The sequence below is a fragment of the Diadema antillarum genome, unplaced genomic scaffold (genome assembly GCF_040938485.1).
Source record: "Diadema antillarum isolate AM-2024a unplaced genomic scaffold, OU_Dant_1.0 scf00000207, whole genome shotgun sequence".
Taxonomy (NCBI): Eukaryota; Metazoa; Echinodermata; class Echinoidea; order Diadematoida; family Diadematidae; genus Diadema; species Diadema antillarum.
The window spans coordinates 1,038,334-1,066,066 of record NW_027271096.1 but is presented as its reverse complement, the minus strand read 5'-3'; the positions used below and the strand labels follow the sequence as shown (position 1 = coordinate 1,066,066).

Genomic DNA, 27,733 nt, shown 5'->3' with positions numbered 1-27,733 from the left:
GTGGCAACCCAACATCATTCGATGCAGAGAGGTGTCTTACAACTCACTGATTTGAGTGAGCTATAGCTGGTGTCAGCGCGGCTCCTTGACCATTGCTATAGAAGCCACTTACATCTTATTTTGGCAACATGGAATACTTTTACTCAAACTTTCTTTGTACAGAAGTTACAAAAATGGAAAGCTCATAGAGGTCAAGTACATATGGCTCTTGACTCTCAAAACGAACGGTTCTGAATTTGAATCGTGTCCTGCGATTACAGCCTTAGACAATACCTTCGTCACCCAAACGCAAAAGTAAGCAAGCAAACAATCAAACCTAATAATGCTGGGAGGGACCTCTGGGTGAGCAGTGCCAGGACTGAAGAGACAACCCTGGGTAAATAAGGATGCACAGTTGTTTTGACATGACATTATTACGACACATTCTAAAAAATGATGTATGATTTGAACGTGACCATCATGCATGTGTAGAGACAGCGCATGACGCTGACGAGATTACACAGTTCCTCTTTTCCGTCTGGGGACGTGCCGGCTTTGTGTTCAAAATAGCTCAGTCGCATGAAATGAAAGGTACGATTCCTATGTGACTTATTATCACACTACTGTCATCTTGGTCGAGATTCAATAATGACATCCAACTTAACTCTCCCAAATGGGTCAAACTCACGAATACAACCACCGCTATTTTTTGATGGAGGACCCCACGGGGACAGCCAGAGTTGCATCGAAATGGGCAACAACAATAATCGGATAATTGGATCACTTTGTGAGGGGAACAGGAAATTGTATGTTATTTCGAGGTTGCTGATGCATCCCTGGCCAAGTCCACATGGTTCTTTCACCCTTGAGCAAATCATGGCTTTCCATCATGGCGCACCTACTCCGATCCCACCCTGCTGGGCGAGGACGAGAGATGCTGGCGAGGAGGAGGTTGACGGGGTGTCATACCAATAACCCTCTCAGGAAAACTATGACGAAATATCATTGGCATTGTGTACTAAAAGTTCTTCAAAGGTAATTAAAAGGTTAAACGGACTGGCTCTTGTGGACTCAGGCGATGCCATAGAAGAAAACTCAGTCACTTTGTATTTTGGAAATGTCACATGTCAGCATCACAATTGATCGCTCATGACACACACAGACATAATAGTCACAATGTACGCATTGCGGTGCTTATTGTAGCAAATGTTGCATTGGAGCCTTGTTCTTGGCAGAAATTCAAACCAATTACCTTAAAAAGCGACAAACATTTTGTAAAGATTCGAACGAGCTGAAGCCGAGTTCATTCCAAATCGAAAATGAATAAGAACCCATCTAGAATTTCCCGGTAGGCCCCTACTATTATAGCCAACTTTGATTACACCTCACCAGTACTCACCGCCATCGTATATTCTGCACAATTTAATGATGTGACTATACTGTTGGGAAATAATAATTGTGTGTGCAACATTGATTGATAATCTATGTGCTTTGATCCATGGAAGCCACTTCTGACTAATTCTGGTGAATTGTCAGCGTGACACCAATCCTTAGACATTAAACAGGAGATATAAAGCAGAATCATGGGTAAACAGATAGTGGTAGACCCCTCCGAGCGTATATAGGCCAAAAGTCCATCTTGCATGATACCAAGCCATTACTATCAATATATGAACAATCTGTCATGCCGAGGATTCTACAAAGATCGGAGGGCCTTATATCTTTCTCTTGCCCGGTAATTACTCTGATGATCACTGGCGTGGCATGACAAGGTAAATATCACGGTTCATCGTATTTTCCCATGGGCTTCGAGTCGTGTGGCGTCCCCGTCGCATGGACTGGAGCTACTCCGTGGTACGTCAAATCATCAAACTTTGTGTCTCCAAGTGAAATTACATCGCACACAGGAGTCAGTGACGCGTGCGTTATTGGCTCGACTTTAAAAAATGTTTTAAAATCATATCGTTATCTACCTAATACACAGTAATACGGTAAACTGTTTTTTTCCAATGTATTTATATTTATCTATTCGGTCTTATTTCAAGAGGGTAGCCCCATCAGCAGGCAGGTAGGTCTACTGTTCTTCCTGAGAGCCCTGAACCCTGAATTCACATTGTGGCAATGATAAATGGCCACATCATCATTTTTTTTAGTCCCTCTGCACACACCTTAAAGGGATGGTTTAGTTTTGGTTGAGACCTAATTTCAGGTTTCTAACATTTTTTGGTGGTCTAGAGATAATGAGAAACCTCTCATGAAATATGAAAGAGCATGTAATTCTATGAGGAATTCAACATTTATTTGATGAAAATTGGTTTTGAAATGGCTGATATACCCCAAAAAAGAGCGATTCTGATAAAGTGTGGGACCCACACTCTATTACGATCGTTTTGTTTTACTTTGTTTTTGGATGTTTCAGTCATTCCAAACCCGATTTTCTTCAAATAAACTTTGAATTCCTCTTAAAATGGTATGTTCTATACTATATCATAAGTGTTTTCTTGGTATCTCGCAAAAAAGTTAAAAGGCCAATTGTCATCTCAACCAATACTGTACCATCCCTTTAACTTCAATTTTTTTATGGTGGAAATACAGGAAAGACGATTTTGCAACATTTCAGATAGTTTCCCCTTTAAACACTCGGACAGGTTCGGGAATGAACTCAATGATATCGCCTGAGTGTGGAAGATCAGCGGGGTAATCGGAGCGCCCTAAACCAAGACTAGAGTCAAGCAAGACGATCATCGACCTGTCACATCGTATTCGTGCTGAGGTGCATCATTCTACAGCGCCTCCTCTTGTTGGATGCAGATCTCGGACACAAGAACGGAAAAAGGATCCATTCAAACACTAAAGAGTGAAAGAGAGTGAGAGGAATGAATGTTGTAATGTTTTCAGTCATACTGCTGCAGGCAGTTTGCTTTCTCCCACTGTAGTTTTGCGGGGGGGGGAAATACAAATGAACCAAGAAAAAAAAACTATTTTTCGTGTCATTAGGGTGATTTCTCTTCTTCGTTTGAGCTTTTTCGAGGCTGAATCATCGCCATGGTAATTGGTAATAAGTTTCACGTGACATGCAATGATGCTGGGCCGCCCACGCTACCTCCCCCCCCCCCCCCCCTTCCCCACCCACTTCCCCCTTCCCCCTCTCCTCCGGCCGTCTCAAGATGGAATCTTATTAGATCTCGCGAAACCTTCACTGCACAGTGATCGCATCTTCTTCTTCCATCCAACCGAGCTCTATTGCCCGCATAAAGGCTTGCTGTTATTGGAATAGCCCATCGTATCCACTCTTCGCAGGCGTTTTGATTAAGTTTCTCTCTTCCTTCAGACATGATATACAGAGTTATATTGAAATTCCCTCACACAACGTCCCACGGGGAATGCCAGAGCCGATATACCTCCACTGAAAAGACATAGACTGATCATACTCCGTGTCGGCTACGGCATCGTTCGGAGGTGGGCGGAGAGTAGTGCAGTGAAGATCTAGATAAAATGATGGTAGAGTGGGCGGCATTGGGAGACAGATGCATTGGCGGCAAAAATTCGTATTACCGTACAGTACTTGTCGCTTGCAGACGACAACAGGACCTCCAGTGTCTGTTGAATCTCGGCACTCTACGGCGTACATTCCTTGCATTTGTGAATAGTATTGATGATACGAAGACTTCAGCAAGTCGTGCAAAATATCATAATTTTGAGTGAAGAGTACTGAACAGTTATCAGAAATATATCGAGGAATCTCGTTTCTGGGAATGTCATTTTAAAAGAATGGATTTATTGAATGTCTGTGTGTGATTCATACAGTCAAATCCTCGTGGAAATTAGGCGCGATTGAATAAGTCAACATCAAACGGCGCGGCAAAGCCGAGGGACAATGCTGTCTCTCTGCATGAGTTCCCCCGGAACGCCGGCGACGTATCTCAACAATCATAACTACCCAGCTAAACGGCTCATTAGGCTCGTCGGAGCGATGCGACAGAAATTTACATCTATGTCGGTGGGACGTTTGTCAAAGCATCATTCACATTCAACACTACTTTCTCGATTTCTAATACAGTGATGAAATACTTCATCAAAATCAAAAAATCCTTGCCGGTTCCTGGTTCGAAAAGCATGTGACAATGTCCGAGTTGATTATTATTGCGGCTACATCTCCACATGCAATTTGTCTTCTTCGATTTCTCTTTCTAAATCAAAACGACGTACATCTGAAGAAAATATATAGAACGCACAGAAACTGTTATTTCTCATTGACATAACAATCATAAGACACTCGTTCTATAGGACCAAAATATCTCTGTAAACATTATATGCCTAACTATTATCTTAAAGACCAGATTGTAATCATTATGAAGAAATATGTCTTTTGTTCGCCAGTGAGAGAAAATAACAGGGAACTTTTTTTTTTTTCAAAAGTAAGCATACATTGTGAAATACAGCATATGGAGTAGTTAAATTCAAACTCATATATAGTCTCCTGCTGATTATCCAAACGCAATTTTGTGGATAATTGGCACTTTGCTGCTGAATAATGTTAACTCCATTTGAGGCAAAAATCGTCGACCCACAGAAAAAAAGAGAAAAAAAAGTGCTAAGCACGAGCCGGTGAATTCACCTTGGTAGCTGGTGAACCCCCGCTGCTCCCAGGCGAACAGGTCATTTTGGGTTCTCACACCATTTTGCCTATACGCAAGAAGAGTGCGCCTGAGAACTATACAAACGCAACAAAAGATGGTACATTGTCGCATTCACAATATAAAAACATGGGTTTATATTTTTGTTGGTTTGTTGCAATAGTGTTTGCATAGGTGTACATGACCTGTGTTTAATGCGCGCTCTCTTTCTTTCCGTCATTGAGTTGATTCAAATGTAAACGGGCCCGTCTATTGGGACACAGAGGAATTGATGACGTATACCCATCACATGGTAATTACAGTATAGTGTTATTGCGATAATTGCTGTTTTCTAAATGCGACAGTCATATTCCCGCCCCGAATTCCGCACAAGTAAAGGAAAACTGCTGAATGAATTTGATGACTCAGAGCAAACAATGCATAATTAACTAAAAAGGTCAGATATTGGCACCGATTCATAAGGGTGATGCTTGATTGATTTGCGTTGCTGTGATCAACAGTGGAAAGATCATGTGCTTATCTTGAAGACGAGATATAACGTCGAACTTAGAAAAGGTGATTTTGAAATACTGTCGGGAAGTGCTCAAATTGCGCTTAAATTGTTGCGATAACAGTAATTTAACTTAGCTCCCAATCTTCACCACGGATGTGGCATTGATTAGGTCGAAATTTGATTTGGATTAGACTTTTCTACCACCTTGAACAACTATGCAGGACTGCAACGAACAGGATGTTATAAAATTAAAACGTATAGCTGAAAAAGTATCGACAATCTATGTAGAGTGAACATCATTCACCCTTCAGTATGACACTGCGAAAGGCACTCTCCAGACATTGAGTCGAGTGCGGCTGCTTTAGTTTTTGAGTTCCAGTCCTGTTTTCAACAGATCCCTCCCTTTCCAGCAACTTTTGTTTCGGTATATCTATAGTCATTAAAGTCATAGGATATACTTCCATTCACAATATTTCATTCATTACAATGTTGAACTTAATTTGTATAACCATGTACATGTAAATGGCATAAATCATAGCAAATGCATATTTGTCGGAAGGGAAATAAATAAAATGAAATTAAAAATATCGTGACATGTACACTTTCGCCCTTTTTAAATCTCGTATTGTGGCGTGATAGTAGAAGATGATCGAACTTGTTGAACTCTGTATGACTTGCGTTGAGTATCGGTGCGTATACATCCTTTCGGAATACACCAGGAAAAAGGCCTTTGATTCTTCAAGTATGGGCAGTGGAACACATAACAGGTTTTGCACAGACAACGTTTAAAACAATTTAACGCATCGACAAGCTGCAGCTGCGCGAGACCCCAGAAAACCATCTAAACAACAAAGCTTGACTTATTGATTAAATGGCATTGGTTATATACTTACGCCGATATATAGGTTAATGGGACTGTTGTAGGTGACCCTATCCCCCCCCCCCCCACACACACACATTACCAAAACGTGTGGTTGATTTATCATGTGAGGTGAAGATGAACATGATCGACTATGTGGAATGGTCGCCATATCGTTTGACATCGACTGTCAATAGGATGTCGATAAGATGCGTTATACTCATGACCTTAGGATAGTATACATGCTGAGGGTGTGAAATTACTTAGTTGACGAAATAAAGGCAATCCATGTTTCTTGTCTGCCATCAAAATGAAGGGTTCTGAAATGCACCAACACAAGGGCTTACGTAGGACCGAGGACCCACAGGAGTTAACCTTATCCTCCCCTCTCATGGATGAGTTATAATGATAACACTTCCTACAAACATTACTTACTACAATTTATCCAAATTCTGTTTAAGTGGGTCGAGGCTGACCACGTATATTTTTTTTAGTCTATCATAATTAGTCGGAATGTGGTTAAAGAGTACAATTATACTAGATGAGGGCCAAGATGATGACTTGCTATCTGTTCACACATGATAGACAAAGTATTTCACTTATTCGCTTTGAAACAGAAAAACCAACACCCCATATCTGTCGACCATGACCTGTGATCATTATTAACAAAACTGATAAACTGTTGCTATCTACGTCTGAAGTGAAAATATTGATAATAACGACAATCATTAACAGAAACAATGATAAAGACGATAATCAACAAAAAAACAACAACAACAACAAGGAGTAACAGAATAGCATAACAACAATAACGCACTGCTGTACACAGAGAAGGGGATTTTTTTCTCTCTTTCACTCAGACATAATAGCAAACTTTAGATCTTGGACTCAAACTCTATACGACGACGCTAAAAGGCCAAAAATAGCGTTCTGCACCCGCATGCACAAGACAACTGTTTCCATTGTGCAACCCGTCTTAGCCTTCGCGTCGCAGATCTCCTTGCTACTGATGACGAAGAAGACTTTAGTGATATGATATCAGAAGAAATTTGGTAATATTCTGCAAACCTTGTGAATGATACTCTACCATTAATTATGATAAACTACGATGGCAATTACATCCATTGCACTACAACGGTGTAATAACGGCATCGACAAAGCCTTTTGTCAAGCCGATTCATGACTGAATTATTGTAGCAGAAGTGCCATCGACAAAAAGTGAGTAACATGTTTTACGCGAAGGTTACTTTGCACTTGTGCCCATGTATTAAACGCATTACATCGGAGTAACAAATGCACATGCATGAGATAAGCATGTAAAACTGAAAGTCGTGGTGTAAATAATAGCGCCAGGTGGTCACGCAAGCTGGAGTGTAGTCTGCTAATTGACCGACTGACACGGGGGAAATGTCGTACCGTGATCTCGTGATCGACAGGATCGATATCACATGGTATATCGTATCGATCTAAGCGCGGGAAGTAATCAGGAGCCACCAGTTAGTAGAAGTAGAAGGGTGTTAGTCCGCGGGGCTTACTCTGGCACGGAACATTGGGGAGTGACAGAATAGCATGCACGGACATCGATACTGGTGTAAAGGGGTTGCTATAGGAATGTGGAGGGCGGATTTATTTCAATTTCGTCTCTCTTGACGTCATTATACATCGAAGCTGTAAAAGACGAGGGTTAGAGCACCTTTAAAAACTACAATTCCATCTCGGACGTATATCGTGGCGCCGTGAATTAATCTCGCGCCGTTCCTCCTCTGAGAACGCTCTGATCAGAGCCAAGTTCTCCGATCACTTAACTTTCGGCGCGATATATTTCATCATTTCCCGCTGGCACCCGATAAGCCCTCACATCGACAAAATTAATCAAAGTATGTAGTGAGATCCATTTCATGTATCCGGGCACGATTCCGGGCACACATTTCTTTAAAAAAACAAAATAAATATGGATGTAAGTTGGAACGAAAAGAGGAGATCAGTTGCGCAGATTTAGGCAAACTGCCCCATGTTCCTTTCTTTTATCATCCACACATTTATTTATTTTCTTTTGAATTTGTCCCTTTCTTCTGTGAAATAAATTTTTTACCTATATATGTCTGCATAAGGGACAGAACGTCCACAGTCAAATCTATCATAGCTTAGCAAGAGAGCTGTAGATTGGCCTCTGAAGAACACTGTTAGGTAACCATTAAAAAATGTGCGTTTTGATTAAAGAATAACTGTAAAATTCATAATTGTGCAGGAGTCTGTGTCCCGCTGTTCACTAAACCATGCACCCACACAAAGAGGTACACGTTTTACGATTATCTTCTTTATTTCTACTTCGTAAAGAATTTAAATGCAACTGAATCTAAACCGTCTTGGGTTTGAAGAAAATTGTAGTCGTTTAATCACATCGTTTCCCATTCAAGGTAACTATTAATTTCAGAGTCTATATTTAAACGGCAGTCGGAAAGAGAAGTTTCTCGTATTCATATGTTCCCCTGGGCACAAGCCAAATTTTTGAGCGAATTACGATAACCAATCTTATTCCCCCCCCCCCCCCCAATTCGTTTGCCAATATGGGATGTGATTTTGCATAATTGTGTTTGCCTTATAGAAATACACCTACACAACCAGTCTCTTTGAGCAACATACCATATTATTTTATGTCAACACTGTGTTGTATTAGCGCAAGGAGGGAAATAACCTTTCTATGTGAGTATATATGGTATCTTCCTGGTCTCATTAAAGCAAACACACAGCAAGATATAACACGGCTCATTAGGCCTTAAAACTGATAAATAGAGGGGCGCATGTCCTTATCTACGCTAGAAAGAAGACGAAGACGTAATGTATAATTGTTAGCATTGCAATGGCATTGCAGAAAACACGCACTCACGGTTGTGAATGGGTAATGTGATTGTATATACAGTAGTTAAATCAGTGATTAATAACGATGCAAGTGTCAAAGTGGTGTTGATCTTCATATTTTTCAATTATCATTCATAGGAATGGGTAGGCACCTTGTACACGCATGATTCTGGATAGCGTGATCCAGCTGTTTTTAATCAGGGATATCGCCATCAGAAAATCACTTGTATACAATGAATTAGCACAGAGCAAACTGTAGTCCGACCACTTCTATAAGCCGACCATCACGAGTAAGCTGTGTTACAACAACAAATCCCTCTGCCAACGTCCATGGCAAATGCCTCAGTCCCACATATTGAAAGACAGTTAAGAGTCAAAAGGAGGCAATTACCAGTGTTCCATTCAACGTGAATGGATAATCGACCTCGTCCATGGCCGCACTCTTGTTCCCATTCGTCGAGATATAATGGGGAACAGAAATCATTGTTCAAACTTCCTGTTACGGTCTCCGCAATATCAATAGTTCTTGTCAATTTCGGCGTACAATGGACCTGCAAAGTAAATATGGCCCAATTCAAAATCATAATATGATGGTCTTTGGCTCCCTTTCTCAGTACAAGTTGAATGATTTATTTGGCACGACGTCAATCTGATGAACCCCAGCCAGAGCAAGCTGTCCCATTTGACTCGAAATGTACACCAGGTGGAAACAAGTAGATCACTGTAGGGGCTAGTGTCCTGAATGCATACAAATTTTAATTGTGTGTGTGATTTTGTGTTTTGCTTTTTTTTTTTTTTTTTTTTTTTTTGGGGGGGGGGGGGTCATTCCGTAAACGAGAGTGTGCGCTAAACCTTCATGCAACAAGTATTCCAAAACAAGACACAACACAATAGAGCAAGCAAAAAACAGACAGGTGTAGGACCCCTCTCGATGGTTTATGAAGAAACCAACCGAGGCAAAAAAATGTGTCAAATGTCTTGATTTGAGGGAATTGATTATAATTTTGTTAAGTTTTTTTTTTTCAGCAGGGAGGAATGTATGTTTCTTCGTTGGTTGTCATTTAATCTTTATTATGCTTACAACTGTAAGCATAAATGCATAGAAAAAAAGGAAACAAAAAACAAGGAAGTACGAAACTCTTTCCAACCAGGGAGGTGTTCCAACATCCCTGCTTCATCCTCACAGAAGACATGCCATGCACAGTTTCTACACTGACGACTACTCGCACTCAATCACAATGCGAGTTTGCATTTCCACTTCTCGCCTGCAGCATGACTTTTGAAGACCAATTTCCCCTTTATCAAGTTTGTTGAGACAACAGAACGGGCGAGATTCGATTTCTCCAGCAGCCTGCAGATCAGAACTTTCATTCTTTTAAAGCAGCAGTTCAAAGTAGTCATGAGAAAGTGTAACATTATAACGGTCATAAAATAAATCCTCTAAACCGTCCCCTGAGTAAAGTTCATTCTCCTTTCTTTCTGTCTCCCTCCCTCTTCCCACTTTCTATCTCCTTTCTATCCCTCCGTGTCTCTCCTGTTTTTTCTTCTCTCTGTCTGTCTATAATTTGGTGTCTTTCCGTCTGTCTGTCTTGTCCGTGCCTGCCTGTTTGTTCGTATATTCTGTCTCTCATTGTGTGTGTGCATGTTTGCTTGTTTGTCTGCTGCTTGTCTTTCTCAATGGCTTTTCAAAATATGGACGAGTCTTTTAATCAGAAGAGCGGTTAAAAACAGTCAAGCAGAAAGTGGTATATTTACATGTAAACGCTGCATGAATGGCTTTTGTTAACTTGGTTGAAAAGAATAGACATCACCTGACACCTGTATATTTTGATATGCCCCTAGTTCATACATGAATAATAAAAACACAATGATGAAAACCTACCCAGTCTTTCAATTAGCTTCGTTAAAAGTTACAAGTCAATTTCAAGAGAAGTTCTGCAATGCAATGACCTTTATCTGCACGTGATCTGGTAACTGTGAACCGGCTTATTATGACGGGCGACCACCGAAACCTACTTAAGTGACATCAAAAGCGCTAACAAGATTACAATTGACATAAACGAGCCCGGCAGGAGGAGCGTGGGGAGCTTGAGGGTGGGATGGGGAGTTTGAGGGTGGGGTGGGGAGAGATACACGTGTGTTGCGTTGTCTGAATGACCTGTGACGCTGATTGCTCCGATGTCACGCCAAGCTAACTTGATTGATATTACAGCTTCATTACCACGTCTGCTTTTCAACCTTGCACATGAGCAGTTATACCATGAGGAGAGAATTACACTTTGAATATGCATGTCCAATAAGGGGGGAGGGTCGCATGGGTGTGAATATGTGCGTGCGTAGTTGTGTCGAAATGAAAATACATTAATAACAGCATGTAGAAAAGAAAACTAAAATAACATGAATGTAAAAAAAGAGCAAGAGTCTGTAATCACTATGTTCCTTGTGGGCTAGGGAAGGCGACAACTTTCTCCATCCGCCACAGTGAGTCATCAGGTTCTCTTTGAAATATCTAATACTAAATTAACGTTGCTCAAATGCATAGTCAAATCGCCGTTATACATTTTTGCTCACGCACTATCGTGCTTGAAATCGCTCTTATTCGTGTGTAATTTTTTTTACAAAACTTTAAATGTCAAAGCTGCAACATATGACATAGATGAAACCATATTGCAAATAATGATAATAATGATAATAATTAAACGAAAAAGTGGCAGGTAAAATGATTCATTGATTAATCCGGATACGCAAATAAACCGGTCGCTGACATGTCATCTATACTATTGCGATAGTAAGACAGGTATTTTGGCAGGTGAATGATATGACATAATATATACAATAGACAGACGACATAACCCATGCAAATAAGGTTTGTTGCTCGGTTATTGAATTTGCAGCTAATGGCTCTGAAGTATCTGCAGTAATGGTGTATCGACATCAAATCAAGCATGAATGAAATCCCCCGCGTATATACCAATCGATTCACAATACGAACTGTTGTGCCGGCGAAACGCGAGGGAGGAAACCACTATCAAGCCACAAAATGGAAATGGAGCAGTCCTTTGATGTATAAATTTTGCAAAGGCGATTATCTCTGCCCCATGAGTGCGATAAACCCACAGTTTTGTCGAGGGAATGGTTATTTAAGATGTTTTACAAGGAATGAAAAAGAAAGTCCACTCTACAAAGTACGTTTCTGTGTTCCTTCGTATAATCATATTCCATGAGCCAAGCTCTCAAGGGGTTAGATGAATTATTTATAGTAGATGGTGGGCAGCGTGCGGGCTGAGATTGCGCAAATATAAAAGTAGGTAGGCCTGCTGTGTCTTCGAATTACAATTTTCTAGAAGAATTTTATCATTCCTATATATAGTAATCTACAAAAACTTTATGAGATATGAAACAAAATATTATTTTGCAAGTCCCAGGAAATTTCACCAGCTTTATGCCTTCTAAATTATATATTTGGCATCAGAATCGTATCAGAGATATTTAAAGCTCAAATCATCCATATTAGCTGGCAGCCGAAACAATGGAAATATGGGCCTATTGAATTTTCTTTAATTTCTCCTGGTAGTCTAAGGCGTCTTTGAGCCATTTATGATAATAAACAAAAAATTCAGAGTATACGAATTAAATGCACAGCCAGAGCCCAGATGACCAATAATAAATGATCGCATTGTTCAAGCGAGTTACAATTGGAAGCCGCAGTGGTGCCTACTTTCTTTCTTTAACTGTAAACATGCTGAGTTAGGGAAAGTACTTCGGATTTTTCACGATGTGGCACAGATGTGAATCTGATAGATATGTGCAACATTCAGAACAAAAATGGATCCCCGATTCGTAACTGATATACCTACAAATATTTTCCGGATGTATTATTATTCTTTCTCGGTATATATGCTCAGAAATTACACCGCTTCTGTCCCGTCCTCAGAGTCGAAGATTTCGAGAGTGCTAAATATGTTAAATTATGACCACGAGGCAAAGATTGTGAATATGTTTACACAGTGAGTCAGGTAGGTCTTTTCTGTTGGAAATACGGGCTGGAGTAGCCTCCCAGTCATGGAGGGTAAAAAGCCCCTTCCCTTCTCCATAAGTCAATATTTCTCCCACTTCTCCGACGCACGGAATGCCAAAAGACCATGATTTTGGAATTTCCAGCAACAAGAGTAACATGTATTAATGACTATAGAAGCGTTGAATGAAAAAAAAAAACCCCACACACACACACCATATATCCTCTGTTAAAAACAAAACAAAACACGATTGAAATATTTTTATGTGAAAATTCAACATTAATTTCACAAATATTTCTCTTTATATAACGAGTGCAGTATCATTCAAAAGATTTTATTTTTCTTTTTATTTGATGACGACCTTACAAAAAAAAACAACAAACAAAACAAAACAAAAACCGGAAATGACATTTATCTATTTTTGCATTCAGACTCTCATATATACATCACATGATTTCCACTGAGATACCTAATCAGAAATGAAAATCCCGTGCCCTTCATTATAATTTGCTGTCCAGCACGCACTAGCCCTGTCCCGTCACAAATTGGTTACATCGGGGGATGTAAAGGTCAAGTTGACAGGAGCAGGAGCCGTGACGTCACAATAGCCTTGCACCTCGGTTCGTCGGCAAAGGGTGCAAACATTTTCGTCCCATGTCACGTGAGTGCATACTTGGGGTACAGTAGAGAATAAAACGACGGTCTTCATCAAAACATACTTTGTATCTTGAGCCTCTTAATGACGAGCTGTGAAGCCTGGAACCACCTGAGCGGAAATTGTCACAAAACCGAAGGTTATCCGCTTTCCCTAATCACGTGATACGAGGTGATCATTAATGCACGCCCCACAATTGATACATGGACACCTCGAATAGGGCTTCTGACAATCAAGGCCGTGAGATGGATGGCAATCCATTAAAATCCCCGATTATCCTTCGTTAACGAAGCAGCCTTTCTTCGCCCAGGACAGGACGCATGTCGAACTCATTTTTCTTCTTGTTATTCACATTTTGCGTGTACAGATTCGTCGTTTGACAGAGAGAGAGGGAGGGAGAGAGAGAAAACTAAACAAACCCAGAGACACAGAGTATACGTTTACACACATGTATTCATAAATGTAATGTATATCATACATTATGTGTATTATCTGTGTGTGAGTGTGTGTGTGTGTGTGTGTATGTGTGTGTGTGGAGGGGAGGGGGAGAAACACTCATAGAGAGGTTTCTCTTTGAGGCCCTGTTTACTTTTGGGAACAATGATTTAAAAAATTTTCAAGGTATGACATTTAATGCATATATGTGTAGGTCTGTTGTACCACAAAACATCCCATCATATAAAATTTTCGCGATAAAGCCTAAAATATAAGGAGATATCTGTATTTTTCTCAATAAACCGTAACTGTAGACGGTTTAGTCTTGAAATTTTTTTATTATAACTATTGTTCACATTTCGTATATTTAGCAATACTTAACATCAATTTTACCGATTCAAATTTTTACAGTGGTTGTTTCTATCCCTAACTCACATTTTTGAACTATTTTAAAGCACTAATGCTGGGTTTTTGTTTCATCTGCAAATTACGCCTTTAATGTTTATGTTTAAAAAACCTTTAAAAAAGTATTTTCTTGTCAAATACTGAACATTATTGTTTTTGTCTGCACATTTTGATATGATTTTTACATTACTTTGCATTTGTTGTTGTTACTGATGTTTGAAGTTCTATGACATTCAGTTTGCCCTATAAGCACTCATACCTGAGAGAACTTATTTCATACAAGGCCTCAAGCTTTTTATCTAGTTCTCTTTTTCATTTTCATGTACTGTTTGGTATGGCAAATTGGTACATTCTGATTTCATTTGCTTGACTTATGTGCTTGATTTCATTTTGATTGAACATTTTCATTTGTAACCACTGATCTTTTATTGGAATGAATGAACGAAACGTAAATAATAGTTCTGCAATAAACTGTTGACATTTTGATATTGTGATATCGCCAAAATTTTGTTGTATTGCGAGTGTATTGCATGAGATTATGATCACTACTCTAGTAACAAAAACCTCTACCCTACAATACGTATACCCAACAAGCCCCTCTCCCTCCCCGCCACTTCTCGAGTATGGATTTATTCCGTAAAACACTCCTATCACTCTTAACGCCAGTAGTAAAACAACAACAGCAACGACGACGACGACGACAACAACAACAACAACAACGAAAAATCCTCTTTACCACGACCTTCCCCATATCATTTGAGGCGAGCATTTCCCTTGCTGCAGTGTCGTCCCAAGGTCACAAGCACTACGCATCCATCCGCTCATCCGATCCCTATGGCTCTACCCCATCATCCATCCATCGCATCTAGAACATCCGATTGGTATTATCTATCACGCATCGGGGGCGACATTGCATCAAAAGATCGTGAGAATGGTAAACTCGGTTTTGTTCTTCACTTATATTATTTATGCGATGTTCCGTGCTTCTTTGAAACCTCGCACTTGCCACTACACTTCTTTGGGTGATCATGATATAGGAAATGATACTACGGACTAGTAGTAGGCCTATGTATTACTTTTTTTGGGTCTTGTATAAAAAAAAAAAAAGGGGGGGGGGAGTGGAGGATGGGCGATGCCTGGTTATACTTTCCATATCTACGTGAGGTTAAACAATACGGTTCACTTAATACTTGTGTCAATTATCCTTTTCTTTCTTCTCGCCTAGGGAAACACTTTTCTGTGACTTTAACTAGAGGGAAACAGAAAGATTAAACTAAATTTCAATCAAATACACATCAAATTGTGTAAACCATCAAAATGAGTAAGATATTCATCAATATATTGACTGCTGATCATTTCGAGGATAAACCCCCAGTAAGCTACGCCCAGTTTTCCTCTTTACAAGTGAAGCTGTATGCAACGTATACCACACGAAAACATGCACTGTTTTCCACATTGACACACACACACACACACACACACACACACACACACACACACACACACACACACACACATACACAAACCAACAGCACACACAAACGGCTTCTCATGGACACATCACTTTCAATAAAACATACTTCCTAACTAAACGCGTTGCAATTAGGCTGATTATACAGACACGGTTTCATGGTGGTATATACGGAGAAGGTCACCTTATAATGATACATCGTATACGCATATCCAGACATCCATTACTGAACAGACCATAACAACTAATGAACATATTTCAATATCCTGCCCTTCGGAAGAGCTAAATTGATATTCTCCAATATTTATGTATACCTAAAATATCTTTTTTTCCTCCCCCCCCCCCCTCCCTCCCTTATGGAAATTGAACTGTGTAGACACCCTCCATCAATCAATTATCATAGGTTCTTATCATGTAACTGGTATACTGGCAAAGCATAATCATTGTAAAGATAATAAAAATGGTATCATTTTCAGATCTCCTTATCAAATGTTACTTTTCCCCGCTTTATCCATTATCCATATCCAAAGAGAAGCAGAAATGATTAATGAAACAAAATGAAAAAAAAAAATTCTAAAATATTCAGATATGAAAGACACACACACAAAAACACATATCCAATCGCAAACTTCCATAAATGCATTCTTACACCAATACATACACACACACAGTACACACATACACACACACATACAAACATACATTCATTTCTACATACAAACATTCTTATAGAGATAGGATTGTTACATCACGTATACAAGAAGTATTTTCTGTGTCCTTCTGTTGGCCTGAGGGTGTCTATGTAAAAGAATGCAATAGTGCTGCAGCGTATTTGAAATCATACAGTGGATTCGTTGCAATTGAATAAAAGGATGAAAAGAAGTGACATAAACAACATCATGTTATTATATGAAGAACATGCGGCACCAGATGCTCTCCGAAGAGGTTTTGTTTGGGAGGTTTATCCTTGGATCCGCCACCGCGGCCTTTTTTTTAAATCCAGCAATGGCTGAGCACCTGCGACTAAACACGCTGCGTAGTTCAATGCCAGGCATTCGTCCCTCCCCATCCTAGCCCCCTCCCCTCTCTCCCTCCTCCGCCTCCTCTCAAACAGATTGAGACAAAGAAACAATGCAACACGGGTCAAGTTGGGGACGCCGCTCGGCTCCATCATGGCACAGCTATATAAGTGTAAACTGTTGCATTCAGCATTATCGCGGGCATACACTTTATTCGGACAAGCTTTTCCCCTTTCTTCAAGAGAAGCATTTTCATCACACGAGCCCATCTCTCTATCACGAGTTCTCTCTGTCTAAACTTTATAGAAACATCATGCCTCGGTTTCTTTTATAAATTCATACCAGCAGACCCATTTTAAAGAAATATTACTTGGTTTGTCAAATTCGCCACATGCAGCGTAACATGTGTGAGTCGTAGAAATCGTGTCTCTGTTCTAGGAAAATGGTACGGATCACTCCTTTGAGAGATGCTGTATGATATTAAGTTAACAGCCAACTCCTTGTGAGTTCAGTGACTTCACATTAGCTTACACTATACAGTTGGAACAAGATACCCAGGAGGGAAAAAACAAGCTGTATTAACTATTGATTCACATTTCAACTTTTTCTATTCTTTAATCTTGTCGGTAACTTGAGCATGTTTTCCTTTGTATCACCATGATTTTATGTTTTGCCTTCATGCTGGCTGTAGGCCACTCTGTGCAGAAATCTGTGATGAAAATTGATAAAAATTAAGCTCTGGATGAACACATCGCTAAATAGATGAAAAAATGAATTAATTGATTATTCATCGATAGATCGATCAATCAATGAAAAAAATCAACGAAATAACTACAAATGGGTAGGCAGCACATTCGAAATACACATCATATGCACATCTTTTTTTTTTCACGGGTCACGATTGATTCACAAAACAATTCAAGTGAAAAGTTGCATAAGCCTTCTTCGTAGCCATTAATTATAAGAGAGGAGTTCATCTATGACATTTTCTAAATCACGACCGTAAAAATATCATGCTTCTCGATCTTTGTCCATCTATCTACATGTATATACTTGTATATCTAACCAGGGAGGTGGAAGTCTCTTTCCACCTCCCTGATCTATCTATCTATCTATTATACATTTGCCCATCTATCTATCTATCCATCTATCTATCTATCTATCCATCTATCTATCAATCTATCTATCTATCTATCTATCTATCTATCTATCTATCTATCTATCTATCTACATCTATCTATCTATCCATCCATCGATCTATTGTAGCAATAAACCATCCATTTATCTATCTCTGAAAACGTGTGTGTTAACTGTATTGTAATAAATGCTCGTTGTGCATGCTGTTGATTCTTCACATTCTTTTTCGTCTTATCAGCTTTGAAGATTGCATCCACCAATGTGCCCCACACGCACGATTAAGAAAGGAAAACGACAACGAACTCCATCAGAGGTGCCGATTTCACCTTAAACTGCAGAGCATAGACGAAAATGTCTTCTTATTACATCTGAGCGTTTGCAGCCAAAGAAAAAGTGATGAAGAGAAATGGAGGAGGGGGTGGGGGGGGGGGGGGGGGGAGGAGGAGAGTGAGTCACCCCCATCCAAGCTGATGTCAATTTTACGGTGACATTAGAAAGGGGCACAGAAAACGTTTTCTTGCTCGACGGATCGATGACTTTCATCCATCTGGGCGCGAGTGTCGGGTAAAGTCACGAAGTGGCAAGTCGTAAAAAGGAAGAGGAAATCGTCTGCGTCATCGACGGGCACGCGCCATTCTTTTTTTCTTTCTTTTCCTTTGTCTTCTTCTTTTTGTCTTTGATTAAGTCTGGGTCACGTGACCGAACAGCAATAGTGGAAGGTTCATCGTCTCCAAAATGCTGTCTTGTGGAGAATGTATACGCGCCTCTTGGAGGAAAAAGTAACTACAGTCCGCTTTCAAGGATACTTAGAGCGATGCCTTATAGTCGATGGTGCCGACACCCTGATGATGAGGTGGTGAAGAGAGTGGCAAGGGGTGAACAAGAAAGAATAACCCCACCCCCACAAAAAAAAGAAAAAGAAAAATCAATATCAAACAGTTCAATTGCATCATCTTATCGTACAATTGCAAATTGAAAACTCTTGGACGAAATCTTCGGGGAGGCAACTATTCTTATACGATCCACATGTAGGGCACCAGACGCACGTGAATGAACTCGCAAGCCCGTTTTCACCGCCCTAAACAATATCAGAAATAAGATCTAAATATAACGATGAAGGCACTCAAACGGTCGGTAATGATTACAGGGGCTCGAAAGGACTTTACCTATAGGAATAAAACTCTACCATTATTAGTCACAAATCGCAATTATGTTTCATGACTACCTTGTCTGTACAACATACCATGGCAACTGATTGACAAATTTCCCTACATCGAAGTAAAAAAATACCATGCTATCAACCACGTTTTCCTCATATACGCCATCTCGTTAAACATCCTTACAGACATTGATTAGCTAAATTGCCACTCTTCAAGCTGGGTAGTTTTACCGCAAACAGTAATTTCACTCGCTCTCAATTTTGAAGTATTTTGCGTATATGTAAGCCTATATATGTACATGATACATATGTGCATACTCGTATGCTTTGATACATAGTATGTCAATATCAGGGAGGTGGAACCTTCCACCTCCCTGCCTATATCATGCCGAAGAGACATTTCTATAATGTATTATTCTGATAATACCACTGGCAACCCGATCGTTATACAAGATCGACAGCATTTTGAAACGGTGGCACTGACAGGGTTAAGGAACCACTAATTCCACAAAGAATCAAAGAATCCGTTTGCTGTAATCCAGGAGCTGGTGGTTAAAGTTCTCATCACGTCTCTATTGGCACAGCTGCAAAGCAGTTTGCAGTTATCCATGCCCTCATCCCTCTGCTCGTATTCCCTTCACCTGCTCAAACTCCTCGCACGGGTTTGCCCAGAACGGTGGTTTGCGCGGGAAGGGTGGTGATTGAAACAAGAGCGATGAAGCCAGTAAGGATTTCTCCAAGTCGACATGAAAAGTCAGGGGAAGCGTAAGACAACAAAATACACGTACGGAAGGCTAAGTATTTCCGGAGGATACATGTGGGTACGATGTTACTCCACTTCGATAAGCAGTGGAGGCCCGGTGGTAGATGAAATTTACATTTATATTACTTTCTTATCTCATGATCCCCCGTTAATTACAAATGGTGTATGGTCTCGTATATGATAAGAAATGTGGATATCAATTCTGCGTTGCATCAAGACGGTTTAGCTGTGGAGTCATACGCAATTTGCCTATAGCTATGGACTGAATATCAAGATCGACAATAATCACATGTAATTCTATCGCATATTATGATATCATTTCAACATGACGTGCTTTATCACATTTCAATATATCCTGTCACAATATATTACATCATATTATAGCATCAAATTATGTAAGATTGTGTTATCATCACCAAATGCCGTGCAATATTGGCGCTGTCTTCATTCCAGTGTCCCCCGTCTTATAAGCTTGGCTTTTAGCTTCTCCTTTTTTTTTTGTCTCTTGTCGTTATGATTACTTACTTTTTTGTTTGTTACCATGTCAAAGTGTGCATTGTTTCTTTTTTTTTATAATATCATTCGTGAATTATACTTTATATTGTATTCGAAGAAACTGTCCTTATTGGATGAATGAAAGATAAATCGACAACTTGTACAGCTTTGAATCATGTTTTCTTTTTCTTTCTTTTTTTTGATGATGGAAATAAATAAACAATTGAATAGAATTGCATTGAATTAAATCAAATTAAACTAAATTAGATTAAATTAAATTGAACTGAATTGAATTGAATTGAATTGAATTAAATTAAATTAATTTAAATTAGATTGAATTGGCTTGAATTGAATTGAATGGAATTGAATAGGTCTGCAATGCACGGATCAAACAAAAGCAAGGAGGTATCAAAAATAGGCTTACCTAAAAATCCTTGATACAGGCTTGCATTATAGCACCTCACCAAAGATAAAAATGCACCCAGCCCTACTGTCTTTACACATTGTTGTTTGCTTACCCCTCACTCTATTTTCCCATACTTCTCGTGTGATGAGCGCAACTGTGATATTCCAGTCCACGTCATATATAGAGTTTCATGTCTGACAGTTATTAGCAAACCATCCCAGCGCAAACATTTGAAAGTGATATTTCTCCCGATATTTTCAGATTGCCAGTTTTCGATTATACCAAACTAGGACTCCTGGGGGCATTCGGATTCGTTTAAAGATTTTTTGCTTAACCGAATCCATAACATTTGTTGATACTAATAGCATTAAATATGCATGAGTTTGCACATCATAACGACCCCTATATTGCTTTATTGTCAAGTGCAGATTTTAGAGTATAACGTCATTTCAAAAGACGTCAACCACACAAGATGCGATGAAGTTACACACACACACACACACACACACACACACAAACAGCCCTTCGTACCCGAAAAAGCACACACAAATTTTCTGTCAACCATCTCTTACAACAGCTTTCAAGAGATTTCGTTTTGCATGATTTGTCCCTATGTCGCACCCTGTGTCATGTTTTGATCACAATGACAATTAAATTTCACATCAGAAAAAACAACAACACAAATGTTCAAAGTTCATGTCGATGGATTCATGAGACTATTGCCATGCAATACCAGGAAACACCATCAGAAATAATACCAGGAAACACCATCAGAAATTTGAGACCAGATATGGAGATGACATTCAAGAAGAGAATGGACACTCATGAATTTGCGAGCGTGCGGAAACTTGACGTTATGCTTTCCGTCTTAGGCAATTCGGTATTGCACAACTCTTTAGGGGGAATTACTTCTTTCCAATTCTACATAATACATGTACCACAATTCACCCAGGTGTCATCAAACAAAACATCAAGATTTCTCTCATTCTAATATTCATTCTAATATAACTTTGACTACTATTACTGAGTACTATATTGCTCCACACAGGCTGTCCACCAGAATGCTCTCTCGTTCGATACTTATCATTGGGGCCTTGTACTTTCTACGCCTTGACGCCATTAACCTCAACAGAACTGACCTCGCGTCATCCTCGGCAGGACAATTTTTGTATCATACGCGGTGGTAGGTGAGGAGGATTCACTCACCGGGGAACGTGTTGCCTGAAATTACCATTGCCCTCCACACTGCAATATGGCCGCAGACTGCCAAATGGACACTGTGGTCGTGCTAAAATGGGAGCTGTAATCAATTCAAGCCTAGATCAGATTCAACTTTCTTTACATTATTGCCATCCAACTGTCCTGCCCCCCCCCCTCCAACAACCAATACCAATCACTATGGAAATACAATTGCCATTGATGCGTTCCATGCGAGGTGGCAAATAAGCACTGTCTTGCGTAGTGAAAGGTCCAAGCGCTGAAAGGTCCAAGCGCAGAAAATGTTAGCGCGGAGCCGTCGATACAATGTTGTTGTCACGGAACTAACTTCTGCCTCCCTGGCGCGGTGTTAACTCTTTCATTACTGTCTTCCTCCAGTACCATCAATACAGCGTACGAGCCTGTTGTCGATGGCAATGACAGGCTTATACATGTATATGAAGACTTGCTACATGCTGCAGGACGAAAGGCATCACTCCGCTTATAGGCAATGCTGCGGGCGAACCCTCGGAGCGTCTTGTAATTAGGGCGTGTCGAAAGATAGAAGCCGCGGCTTTTTCAAGACCTCCCAATTTTAACAAAATATTGGTCTGACAGACAGCATTTAGGAACCAGAATGGCTTGAGTCAAATTTCAGCTTGAGAGAACTCGTACACGTTCGGCAACCAGGGAACAAAAGGATTGTGTTGAATCTTGTTTCGTTTTCTTCTAATGTCTGCCAGTCGCCTTGCGATAAATCAAAGAAGACGTCATGATGATGATAGTAATAATAATAATAATAATAATAATAATAGTAATAATAATAGTAATAATAATAATAATAATAATAATAATAATAATAATAATAATAATAATAATGTAATAATAATGATGATGATGACGACACTACTACTACTACTACTACTACTGCTACTACTGCTACTACTACTTCTACTAATGATAATAATGATAATAATAACAATGATAACGTTTCGTTACCAGGGTAGCCCTGGAGTAAGCACTGTCCTCAAACCAGGTACCCATTTGGTAGGCCTTCTCCCGGTCAGATTTCTAGAAGTTTCCTTTTCATAATGGGATACGCACCGCTCAGGATTGGAACTGAGGACGTTTTGTTTAAGGGCCCAGAGCCTTGACCACTGAGCCACGATGATCCCACCATAAATATTCATGTAGATGATCAAAATCTGATGGGTGAGTGATGATAGTGGACGGCTGAATTCAGATGTGACCCATTTTATATCTTCTGGCAGTCATCTCCGGCAGTCGTAGCGGGAGACTAATTATAGAGATGATAGTTTCACGAGAATAGCTTGTTCGATTTCCCGCAATTGACAGGCATACAGAACGCCAATGTAAAAAAAAATATATATATTTTTTTTCTAAAATAAAGTGCGCGATTTCTTGAGCGAACCCGCAATCCCGTCATGTCATTGACTCCCTTAGTTCCACTGTATAAGAAATGAGGTAGTATTAGTAGCTTATAGGTCATAGGCCTACCGAGCAAAGAGAGGGGTGGGGGTTAGCTGAGAGCATGGGGCCCCTTGTACGTAGCTCAATGTCGAGAGTCTTCGACTCCGTGTTGGTTCAAGCATGGAGCTCCATGGTTCAAGCAAATCTCGGTAGAAAGCTAAAAATCTGTTCCCAGCAGGACGGATAATTACCATTTACTCAATTCTTCACTCGACATACCGTTACACAGGACATTTCATTGTTGCTTATTTGGATTGCAATTACTTTTAGATCACAGTATATTTCTCTGTATCGTCACTCACTGTAATAGGATACTAGTATTCTCTACTCCGTCGTCATGGATCTATAAAGCTTTGATTCTGTCATTATTTTATTAGAAAACAAGCTTGCATTATCTTTATTTGCTCAATATTATGGCACTGCGTTTACTTTTGTACTTAGTTTCTATAATGTTCCAATTTGTATTTTGATGATCTTAATACTGGTTTGCCCAGTGATATACTTTGTACTGTGTTTGGTTGTTGCCGTGACATAATTATGACAAAATGCTAAAAAATTCAAATTACGGAACTACAGAGAATGCCTAAAGCAAACAGCCGTTGCTCGGTTATTCCCAATGCAAACATGTATAATTCCTTGTCGGGACGCAGTTACACACACAAGTGTTGATCATTGACCCTTGTTGGCTCGCAACTCTCGATTAACGCAGTAAAGACGGAGTGATAAAACCCTGCCATCGGCTTCCATAGGCCTATATCATTTTTGTTTCTTTCATTTTCGCGCTACGCATAGCCATGCCACCAAACACAGGGCAGATGTGTGAATGAAAGTGTGAATATTCAATAATGTTGCTAAAATGGTCCTCCCATCGTCTGTACCATCTCTAGAACCGGTTCTTCTCTCCTTCCCTCCCTCTCCCTCTGTCTGTTTGTCTGTCTGTCTGTCTCTGACTGTCTGTCTCTCTGTCTCTCTATTTCCCCTCCTACCCCCCCCCCACACACACACACACACATACACATGACAGTGAAAACTCCACAGAATTGCCATGGCGGCCAACCCTCGGGCACGCATTCGCAGTTGCAAAATTAAACTATTTCAGCATAATATTTATAAACCGTAATTTCGCTCACATTCGCCTACTATATTCCTATCTTGTCATGATATAATATCACGGAAGCCTCTGACACACAATAATGAAAATCCGGGCGCCGGTTGGCGCGTCCCCAACACTCATACAATAAATAGCCCGCGCAATTAACGATGCCCATTTATCAAGACTTGCTGGTGTCAACATTTGTATAGAAAATGACGTTCTCTCCTTGACTAGGCGACAAAGTACACTGTCGCCATATTTACTAGCTCCATATGACTACCAAGTCGATTGTACCTACAGGCACCAATTTGATGTCGTTGATGTCGTAGAGTCCGAAGGTCGTTTACTGTACACAGTAAAGGCACATGCCGAGATATACAAGGCTGTATATATTTTTTCAGATTTGTCGATACAAATTTGCGTTATCATTTATGACAGACACTGCTAGCGCTACGTCCCTTTGGGTGTTACAATCAATATCAAATCCACGAAATAGTGGCCTAGTGGGTCGAGACAAAGTGTTTCTTGTGGCATTTGTTTGATGTAATATAAAGAAAAAGATCCGATCTAATCATAGAGTTATCACATGCGCGAGAAGCCGTACCCGCAAACCATGCAAACGCATAGTACTTCAGGTGAACTCACTAAATAGGGCCTGCTTGGTATCTTTGTTACTACATGGACTTTGCACTGCTCTGTCAGCATCACCCAACCACTAAACGTCTTGGGTGACCTTAATTAAACCTATCCACATGCCGTGTCATGATTTTGACAGCAAGGTGTCACTCGTAAGTATCAAAATTGGGGTACTGGCCCGCGACAAATTTACGGACAATTTTGAAGAAAATAAAAATGGATAAACAGAGCCTGATACAACAGAAAAACACAGGTATCAAAAGGAGGTACTAGGCAAGCTTGCCTAGTACCTCCTTGGGTATCATGACCGTACTCTATTCGTACATTACTTTAGCATCGCATAAAAGTTTGACTTCAGGGACAGGATGTTGACCCCTAGGAAGGCTGAAGAAGGATTGGTGTAGAGGCCAAGGTTTGTCAGGGGGTGAAAGCAGAACAGGCGACTCGTCGGTATAGAACCAGGGTAGTGGATAAGGTGAAGACCACCCCCCCCCCCCCCCACCGCGCCCCCGGGAGAATATCCACTCCCATTCTGGCGCCACCATGGATTCGAACTCCCTCTGATAGCTACTTCAGTGGCATCATGTGCTATGTTAAACCATTGAGTGCAGCTTTATGGTTAAAACTTTGCCCGAGATTTAAAAACCGACTTCCTGTCTAATGCTTCATCCACAGAATTTAACGATTTGCACAATGACGAACAAAGTATTCTGGCAAAATCACCTGACTAAGAAAATGATTGCCACCATGCAACTGGCAAACAACACAGCGTAAGTCATCAGCCTTCGGTATACTCTAACAAATCTGCAATTTCTTCGAATAATTTCAGCTCAATTCCGAACTCATACGGAGTAAGAACAAAATCGGGTATCAGCTGGCGAAAACACATCGTAAACATTCGAACACCCTTTCATGATAGCCACTTTCTACTTGTTTCATTACAGAGTAGAGCCGTTTCTTTAAGTGCAACAAAATTGCAACGGTGTTCAAATTTAGACTCGTCAGTTTGAGTTATTTGATCTTGTAGTGCGGGGAACAAATCAGGTTTGAAAGAGTACAAAGGGTTTATTGCCACTTGGTCTACTATCAGATGGTCTACTTCCCAATTCGTCTAACACCACTACAGCTAAACTCACTTGGTCTACTATCAGTTTCGTCTAATGTTCATTTAGTCTACTTTTCACTTGGTCTAAATGCCCAGTTTGGCTACTTATCGTTTCGTCTAATGACCAGGTGGTCTAATTGCAGTTCTGTCTCCTTGGACTTTTTCCCATTTTGTCTAATTAACTGTGGGTGTTAGACGAAGTGGGCATAGCCCATCTGGAAGTAGACCAATTGGCAATGAGGCTAAGTGGAAATTGGACTAAATGGTCATTAGACGAACTGGTTGTAGACAAAACAGGATTAAACCATGTGGGTTGAGACTAAATGGCTATTAGACGAAGTGGGAGTAGACCAAGTGATAGATCACCGTACAAAGTACAATGCTGTATATCTATTGATTCTTGATATCCTGAAATATGCACAGCCTGCTAAGAGCAAACTTGTGGTAAATGATATTCAGTGAATTCTATAATGATAAGGTTTGTTTGTCAAGTCCATAATGAATCAACACAATTAGTCTTTGCAATGTTTCTCTCTTCAGTGAGCGAACGAGCCTTACAGCATGTTCTTTTCTGGTATATTCTTCACGATAGGAAACACCAAACTCTGGTGAATGATCAAGTAAAATTATACGATATTCATTACTTGATGATAAGAAGCATTATGCTACATGTATATCATATCACATCACTAATTCATATCATATTATAATTGTCCCGTAGCATATTGTTAACATATTCTCTCAAATAGAAACCATCCGAATCTGTTTAGAATAATTGAACATCAGTCTCTACATAATAAGTCATCAGTATGATTGGATTTATCTAATCATTCCCTAATATTACATAAAAAGATGGCCATAATTCCATTAAAAAACAGTGTTAAATGCAACAAATCTGTGTGTGTGTGTGTGTGTGTGTGTGTCATTCATATTCCTTTAGCTGGTTACACACGTCAATGAAGTCAGATGTAATGAAAATCAGAGAATTTAAAAGGATTAAAAGGACAGGATAAAAGTGGAAAAAAGGATCAATAAGAGCAAACTAGAATTTATTGACATTACTCTCAATTCCTACTCGTAGCAAATCATAGTTATGACTACAAGTGCTTCGAAAGAAAACGGGAAAGGCGAATAAAATAGGAATGATAGCTTGGAATAAATCATTAGTTATTCCAAGCTGACATTTCTGTTTAGGCACAATTGACAGGGTATCACTATGTCACGTGGCTTCACAAGACAAATCTAGATTAAACGATTCATACAGCGTGACTTCCCGCAGAGCTCCTTTGGGTATACCGCCGGTTTTGTACTCACATGAATACATTGGCATTTTCCCGAGTACACGTTAGTTCTACGTATCAAGTATCACAGAGTTTCGTGCGAGGTTGAAACTATAACACACTTCTCTTCTCGAAGATTTCAC

The 27,733-nt window shown here is 39.9% G+C and overlaps 1 protein-coding gene across 1 annotated transcript in view; it reads right to left on the bottom strand.

The window, feature by feature from the left end:
- The window catches only part of LOC139724120 (uncharacterized), a 52,543-nt gene that overhangs the window by 23,237 nt on the left and 1,573 nt on the right, over positions 1-27,733 (bottom strand). The window lies entirely within an intron of this gene.